The following is a 9,654-nucleotide window of genomic DNA, read 5'->3' as shown; positions in this document are numbered from 1 at the left end:
CCTTCTCCCTTCCCTTTACAGCCTAATAACATAGGGATGATCCCTTCTGAGCTTCTTGCTTCACCCACTATGCAGTTGTGGGATACACTCCCCCTTATCTGACAATTGTCTAGGCAGCATCTCTTCACCCAGTCTCCCAAGGTCATTCCCACATACCTATTACAAAAAGCAGATCGCACTTTTGGGGTTACTTCCCTGATTATCAGCTTCACAGCAGAAAGGGAAGTGAATGTCAGCATGAAAAAAATGAAAGGCTTCACACTTTTGGGTCTCTGGTCCTACCTACCCATTCTTTCAACTTCATTCAACGTTGGCAGGTAGATTTGGGTGGGGTAGGTGGGTTGGGTAGATGTGTTAAAAAAATCATGGCAGCTGTGATCATGGACAATATTTTTGATCCCTGAATTCAGATTCCTCTGTCTCAAATCAATTTATTCTTCTTTAGCTTGGTACCTTCTCGGTGTGTTGGAATAAAGTTCCAATTTACAATACCTCTAATGCATCTGGAAGTGAGCAGATTAAGTAAAGTTTTTAAGGAATATAACATTCAATGATAAAAAGTTTTCTTACACCTAATCAGAAGCAATGTTTTTCCTCTCAGAATTCAACCTATACATGAGGAGATGTTTAGTTCTGCTGCTCATAGCCTTAAAAGTTTTACTTCATTTTGTTTGTTCATACCTAAATTAGAGAGAGAGAAACGCAACTGCTCAGCTCTGCAACAGATCTGCCTGGCACTTTCTCTATAGAAAAATAACCATTAGCAGCTGTGTCATGGGAAGTAAGAGTTTTTCCAGAACAGGAAAAGTGCAACTGTGCTGATAGCACAGAAAATAAATAAATAAATAGATGAGGTAGATGGTACATCCTATTGATGAATAGGCAGCATGCAATCAAATTCTAAGCCTTTGTCTTAGCAGGGGCTCAGGTGGGTGGAGAGGCCCTGAAACTGCTCCAATCTTTCTAAAAATGATCAGACCACACCCTGTGCTTCAATTTAATATAATTTAGGCATGCTAGACACAACTGAATATACCTCTATGATAGAATTCCAGCCACTTGTCCTTATACCATTTCTTTTCTCCATCCAATTCAGCTAGTAACCTGAATATATTTTGTTTATGATTGTCTCGTAACATTGTCCCTTTTCACAGATGTGTCAGATTACTGTATTATAATAAAACCCAGGCATTGTTCTTATACTCTGCTAAGTAGGAATTATGCACCCTTATACTGCTATTAAAAATAAGATAAGAATACTGTAATGATTAATAATCAGAAGTGAGTATTACAATCAGATTATATTGAAGGCAACAATATAAGAAAAACAAGTATAGAAATGTTTCCTCAAGTTTGTTTGTCTAGCTAATATTACTTATTTTAACCGTTAACAGATTACTAAGTTCAAAACTGGAAATATTTTACAGCATTTGCTATTTGGTTACTTATACTAGAGAAGTTACAGTTCATACCATGTTCAGACATCATACTTACTTTAAAACTTCAATTAGCTATGTTTATACATTATGTTAAACCATAATATAAAAACCTTGGTGCACATATAATACTAAGCCAAAATCATGGCTTAATAAGGCTTATTAGCATGGTTATTCTTCACCCTGATGCCCTCCAAATGTGTTCACAAGATTTCCTGGAAATCTGCATATCTAGAAGATGCTAGGATGGAGAATGCTGGCTTAGCAGAGTATGAAAACAAGGCCTGGGCTTCTGACAGTTGTCTGTGAAAGGGGACAATGTTATGAGACATTTATAAGCAGAGGTTGATCCATTCAGATTCTCATTAAAGACTAAATATCTACTGTGGTCTTCTCGTAGTCACAGTTGTTGATGTTTTTCTTCCATAAGAACAGTATGTAGGAGATTTTTTTTAATTGATTGTATGATTGCTGTTGTTAGCTGCGAAGTTGTGTCTGACCCATTGTGACCCCATGGACAACATTCCTCCAGGCCTTCCTGTCCTCTACCATCTTCTGGAGTCCATTTAAGCTCACACCTACTGCTTCAGTGACTCCATCCAGCCACCTCATTCTCTGTCGTTCCCTTCTTCTATTGCCCTCAATCTTTCCCAGCATTAGGCTCTTCTCCAGTATGGTTGTAATCATTATTAATTTAGACTTAGTAGATTTGAATGCACTATAAATATAGCACCCTGTAAATATTGAAATAATATCAAACAACTGCAGTGAGAGACACCATTTTGCTGATGTCCTGCTTGTGATCCTTCTGGGTGTGTCTGGCTGGACATGCTGAGACACAAAACTCAAAACAGATAGCCTTTAGCTTAATAGGATGGTTTGTTCACATGATTTTGTTCTCTTGGATGGCACAGTAAAATTGCAACTTTAGCATTGGTGAAATTCTTCATGAATTTATTTGACATAAATTTGTAATATACTCCAGACAGTAGGCTGAGGGATATCTGAGGGAACACCTCCTGCCGGCATCAAGCTCCCTTCGTCCAGTGCGCTCCCACAAGGAGGGTCTTCTCAGGGTGCCGCTGGTAAAAGATTGCCGGCGGATAACACCCAGGGGGAGGGCCTTCTCTGTGGGTGCACCGGCCCTTTGGAACCAGCTGCCTGTGGAGCTTAGGACTGCCCCCGACCTCCGTTCATTCCGCCGGGACCTGAAGACCTGGCTCTTCAAGCTCTCTGGCCCAGGCTGAGAATTTTAATTTTAATTTTAACTGGGGTTTTTATTTGTTCAGGGATTGATATAATTTTTTAAATTGATTTAACTCTTGTATTTTTCATTTTAATCACCCTGTAAACCGCCCTGAGTCCTTCAGGAAAGGGCGGTATATAAATATAATAAAATAAGTAAATAAATAAATATTACAACTACACTCATATATTCTATTACCCCATAAGTGATCTGTTGGCATTTTGATAGTTTAATACATACTGCAGACCTAGACACTGTTATGTCATGATGTATGTTAAGATAAACAGTGGTGACTTTGCACTAAAAATAAACCTGGCCAGTCAGAGATATGAATAAAAGTGTGTAGATTGTACAGTGAAGTATGTCTACTTTCACAATGACACTCAGATCCACAACTGATACCTTCTAATTGGGTTTTCATTTGACAAAGTGGTTAAAAATTACAGCATTTAGATATCTTTGACAACTCATGGTATTAATCCCCATGTTTATCAAGAAGGAAATGGCGTATCTTGCTACTTAAGAAGCCCTACACTGGGCAATAGGCCATTGTACCTCAGATGGAAAAATAATTTCCTGAAAATAATACTAACAAAATTTAGATTAAAGTTCAAAACATCATTAGAAAATAAGGCAGCACTAAAGATTTTGCATAACGTAGCTTGTATCACTAAATTGCACTAGGTTTTGGATTATATCAATCTTTCAACATACTTTCCCATATGTTTTTTTCTGGTAACAATATAAAACATTTATTTAAGGAAATGAAAAGCTCAGGGGACTTTGAGCAGAATAGCCAAGCTGCATTTGTTAGATGAAGAATCTGATTCAGAGCCAAGCAATTTGACCCTAAAAGTTGTTTCCATATGTGGACAAATATCATGCAGACTACTTTGAGTTAGTTTTTATTTTCTTTAAAAGGGAAAAAGAGAAATACAGATACATTTGTCAGCAGTTGACAATATGTGGACGCTGTCTTTTAGTTTTCACTTAAAAAAATATGTCAGAAGTAAGGAAAATTCACAAAGGTGATCAAAACTTAAGCAATCATTTTCAGTGTAAACAATATTGTCATGGTTTAAATGTTTTAAGAAAAATGCTGGGTTATCTTGAGAATAGCCATGATGGAAATCACCATTTCAATTCAAATAATCATGCCTAAAATCACTATATGAGTTTGAATAATCATGATTTAAATCACTAATTCAGTCCAAAATGATTCCTACTTTATTTTATATAAAGCAATACAACATTACAAAGCTAAAAATGTTAATGGCCTTGCGAATGGGGATGGGAGCTCTGTGATCCTCAAACTGTTGTTGAACCAAAGCTATCAAGTAAAATATGACCTTTAAAGGAAGATGCTGGGAAATGTAGTTCACCAACATCTGAAAGGTCACAGGACTCCCCATCCTTTTTTTTAACATCTGGTTTTGTTCTACACTAGAATATTATACCTTTCCCGAGCATCTCCATCATTTAACTGAATGAAATTAAGTGTTACTACTGGTCCTCTTCAAATCTGCTATTGAGTGTGACAATGTGATCTTCTACTATAGCCTTCTACAAGCTTGGAATCTTCCAAATGCATGAACTTCATCTTCCTGAATACCTGAAGACGACCAATACAGAGATTTTTAGGCTCTGAAGCCTACATATCTGAATATTATAAAGGCTGCTTTGAATTGAAAAGTGTAATATGTGGCTTGGGACCAAATCTGACAACATGTCCCACTCCATTTGTTTTTACAGTGGACAGGATACAGAGATGATAGTGAACATTCCTACTTTTCACTTATGCTTTTTGAGCTCTTTTATTATAGGCAAGCTACCCTCACTGGGAGGAATATGGCCAGTTTCTGGTTTTTAAGGTGAAAGTTGAATTTGCTGTGCAGGAAATTAGAGTCAAAGCTCTATATTTTTCACATTTTTGTTAAGCATCTGGGGAAAGGGTCACGCATTAACAAGAGTTAAGATTGAGAAATAATGTGGTCTGAGAATGCCTACTGAGATCCAGAGTCTGGTAACAACTGAAGAACTGAATAGCTTGTATGGCTTACAACAGATATATTAAAGCTAGGAATTAAATTAGAAATTGTATAAAACTCTACTTATTGAATAAGCAGTGCAGTAAACCTGGTTTTAAAAAATGAAGATCCCAGAAAGGATTAGTTTGTCAGAGCTCAGATTTTCATAAGATAATAAAGTTTTTTCCCCACTTCTACCTTGTACAAGTTTTCTTGTGGCAACATCTCTTTCCTGGCATGTCCACATGCGGGAAAGTGTCATTATTTTGTTAAGCAACTAATACAAACCTAACTCTTCCTTAGTTTTATGGAGTTTAAAGCAATGTTTTTCCCCACGAGTCAAAAAAATCCAATACATCCCTGACTTAAAACCATAATTGAGCCCAAAATTTCTGGTGCTGAGACAAGTGAATTTTGCCCCATTTTACAACCTTTCTTGCCACTGTTGGTAAGTGAATCACTGCAGTTGTTAAATTAGTAACATGGTTATTAAGTGAATCTAGCTTCCTCATTGACTTGTCAGAAGGCCCCAAAAGGTGATCACATGACCCCGAGACACTGTAACCGTCATAAATATGAGTCAGTTGCCAAGCATCTGAATTTTGATCACATGACTATGGGGATGCTGCAACTGTTGTAAGTGTGAAAAACGGTCATAAGTCACTTTTTTCAGTGCAGTTGTAACTTCGAAAGGTCACTAAATGAACTATTGTAAGTTGAGGACTACCTGCAGCAGCCACAAGCCACAAAATCAGAGGTAAAATCAGATGATTAAGAATGAGCTGGAACAGAGCAGGGCTTATTGGCTATTTGAAACGATAAGAACATGTTCTCTCCCTTTCTTGTTCAGCTTCATCTGCTGTTGCTTCCCAGATACCTGAATAGTACACAATTTGCCAGTGGTCTAACAGACCTGCACAGAGGACTACCTGTATCCAAGGAGTTTCTTTGTTTATATATCATATTTAGAGACTACCCTTTCCCCTAACAAATTTGTTGTTGCCAATATTATTTCCATTGCTATTCATAGCACTATTACTTAAAGTAGTAGTTATTAAATTATTTCCGTATCATAAATGTTTGAGGGTTGATGAACAATCTGAAACTTCATGAAGGGGTGGATAAGTGGAAGAATTTGGAAACCTCTGCCACTGAAGCCCCATTAACGTTTTTGAAAAGGAAAACTAGTAGGAAGACTTGAAATATGGTTGCCAAAATGATAATTTTTATTTTATTTTATTTTTATTTTAATTCCATTTATATCCCGCCCACCTCATTGTACAAAAATAAAGTTCTGCTAATAATACTTGATTTATCTTCACTCCATACAAAGCCCTTACACAGCTTTTTAGGCCTCCTTCAGATCTCATTAATCATGATCTCACATGACCAAAAAGGCTCAGGGCTGCTCATTGACATGACTGGAGTATAAAGGCAAGAGAGAGTTTTCAGAGGGTTGAGATAATAATTGAATGTTTGAATTCCTAACATATCTGAAGGTCAGCATGATTTCTCTCAACTCCCTCTTCAGAGATATTCTAGGGAATTATCAGCCATGACTCCCCCACACACCACAGCAAGAAGAAGAAGAAAAGGAAGCCACTGAGATGGTCTTTTTTAAGCAACATGAGTTTACATTTTCCAGTGGATGCAAGATCAGTGGTATGAATAACTGTAAGACTCAGTGAACCAATGTTTTAGTTTTCCATTTTTTGCTATTATCAACCATCTTTACTTTAATATTAAGAAGATATTCCTAGTGTAAAAGAATACCCCTTTAAAATGAAAATCATATAAATTGAACTGGGTGTTATTAAATATTATTAGTGCAGCTGCCAAAGAAATACAGGAGTTTGGGGACACAACCCGCCTGGATTTCAGTTATAAATAGTCTCAGATAAAATAGCCCACACTAAAGGAATGGGTGCATTATGCTCTAAAAATATCAAGATACCAAGTTGTCTACCTCTGCAGTACTATGTAAAATAGTTGTAATATCAATTTGGAGGATAACGACTAGAGCAAAACATTGTTAAAAATAGCTTTTCAAAGGAAAACTCAGCAATTATCATGCAGGGAAGAAATCAACATTCAGAAAAACTTTCAAACTTCAACTTGAAAGTGGCCCACTAAGCATTAAGGAAATCTAAAGACATGATTTAACAGGAATTGTTGTAAGCATCCTGAATGATATTTGAAGGACATAACAATACACAACAACAACAACACAGCAACAATATAACAATACTGTATCTAAGTAATAATAAAGGTGTACATATATACATAAATAACTGAAATGATAAAATACATCTTATCAGGTTTGGGCAAGAAAAAGAAGTTTGGAGAGATGAAAAGCATGGAAGATACAATACAAAAGATATGACAAAACTCTTGGTGTTACTAGAGGTTTATTCATGGTAGGTCTTTCATAAGGAAGGGTGAACTGTGGGGTCCTTGGAGTTCGGTTGTTTTTTCACATCACCAATGCTAGAATAGCCCAATCAAGGAACTACAAACGCAGATAAACAATAAACCAACAGTAAAAAGGTAAAGGTAACGGTTCCCCCGCACATGTGTGCTAGTTGTTTCGAACTCTAGGGGCCGGTGCTCATCTCTGTTTCAAAGCCAAAGAGCTTAATCAAGGATACTCCCTTGTGTTCATTTTTTAAATGAACACAAACTAATCTTTAAAGAGAAAGAAAGGAAAACAAATATATATACAAAGAATGTTTTCTAACTTCTTCTTCCAATGTTATAAAGCACACTTACATTTGACTCTTGGTTTAAGACTATAATAAAATGTCCATTTTTGCCAAAAAAAAAAGAAGAGGGGAAAGAAAAAGTATTACTTTAAAAATATTGACAAATCCGGTGAGAGATTGCCGGCGGGTGACACCCAGGGATAGGGCCTTCTCAGTGGGAGCGCCTGCCCTCTGGAACCAGCTGCCGGTGGAGCTGAGAACTGCCCCCGACCTCCGATCATTCCGCCGGGGCCTGAAGACCTGGCTCTTTGAGCTCTCGGGCCCAGGCTGAGGAGAAATTTTTTAATTGGGGTTTTAATTGTGTACAGGGTCAATTTAATATTTTTTAATATGGTTTTAACTTTTGTATGTTGGATTTTTTAATTCCCTGTAAACCGCCCTGAGTCCTCAGGGAAAGGGCGGTATACAAATGCAACTAAATACAAATGCAACTAAATAAATATGTCAAAATTCAATTTTTTCCCATCTTCTGCAGAAGGTCCACAAAAGGTCCACTTCCAATTACAGATGAATTTTCTCTCACAAGGACTGTTACCTCAGCCCCTCGTTGTCAGTTCTGTCACTTTTATTAACCACTCATCTATTGTGGGTATTGTAAGATCTTTCCAAATGCTGAACATATGGAAGTCATGCTGCTCTTTATCATACATAACAATTGAACACCATGTGATTTTTCCATTATAATTCCATCCATAAATCCTCCCAAAAAGTTTATGCTCTGAATTTTATTTATTAAATTTATTGGCTGCCCATCTTATCACATGGTAACCCTGTTAGGTATTGTTTTTATGCAAGTTACTTGCCCTGGCAGTGTTGGTGGGTGTATTTTTGGTGGGAAAAAAGAAAAAGAGCTTTATATGACAAAATACATTAAAGTTTGGGGGAAGGTTCCTGTGTTGGAATAATTATCCAAGCAAATGACTTCCTGAATTTGAAGATCTATTTCACATTATTTAAAAGCTGACAGACTCCTTCACTGAAAACTGTTAAGCAGAATCCGCACAGTCACTTATAGGCAGTCTTTAAACAGGATCTACTACTTTCTCCCTAAGAATCCTAAGATCCCCAGTAGGAGCTGAAAACAAAGTACTGTAAATTTGGGTATGATGCTGGTGAGTGAGCATGAGATGTAACTGTTCACATTTGCTGCTTTGATTGATATAACTCTTGTGTCTGCCCTTTCTATCCTCTGCCCCCCAACCACTTTTCATGGCTACAAAGAGCTGATATTCTTTAATTTAAGGTTTACTTTTAGAAGCATGCACTGCCAGCAGGAAAGAAAGAGATCACAAACTATGGTGATGTGAAAATATTTTTATATCAAAATAACTTTATTCTGAAACCTTCCCATTAATATAGGAAGTTAGTCTCTGCAAATGGCAGAGACTAGAAACTATGTTGCAAGCAAAGGTAAATACATCATTACAAAGGATTGCTAAATTGCATTTCTGCAATTAATAGCCAAACTGAAACTAATTAAATCAAGGAAAATAACAAACGAGGAAAATCCTTTATACCAATATCCTTGGGCCCACAATTAAGTCATCCAGACTTAACCCACACATCAAAGAAGATCTGCAAGCACAAGTTAATTAAAACATTTGCCCCACTAGAGTTACGTATTCACCAAATTACAAAATCACATAAGGTACATATACACTCACCTTACACCCCTACAAAGACTATCTTCCTTATAAATAATTCTGCTCTCTATACCCCCATTTGTAGCCATCTTTGAGAGCAGATTCCTTGCTCTTGAAAATAAAATACATCCTTTCCACACAGCGTGTTTGGCATCTTTCTTGTGAAACCCCAGCTCAGATCAGGAGCCCAAATTCTCTTGACAGTAAAATTAATACATCAAGTGGAATGTTTAGTCCTAATGTAACCAGCCACAGCAATATTTCTAGCCAGGAAAGTTGAAATGGAGGTAGCTAGAGAGTGCTAGTGGAAGCAGATATGTTTCACACTAAACCACAGTATGATATAGCAAGCACTCAGTCATTTAAGGTTATCTTTTATTCTGTGAGCATCCCAATTCATTATTTGAATTGTACTGGAGATTCTGACATCATTACCAGCAGTTTTTCCCCTAGGTTAGCTACTACATGTATTTTCTACTTTCTTCTCCTATGTAGATCTACTTTTCAGAAGAGGCATCTCTCTCCATCTTGACATGCTAT

This window comes from Vipera ursinii (assembly GCF_947247035.1).
Source record: "Vipera ursinii genome assembly, chromosome: 3".
Classification (NCBI taxonomy): domain Eukaryota; kingdom Metazoa; phylum Chordata; class Lepidosauria; order Squamata; family Viperidae; genus Vipera; species Vipera ursinii.
The sequence above is the reverse complement of the archived record's forward strand: the minus strand, read 5'-3'. Positions refer to the sequence as shown.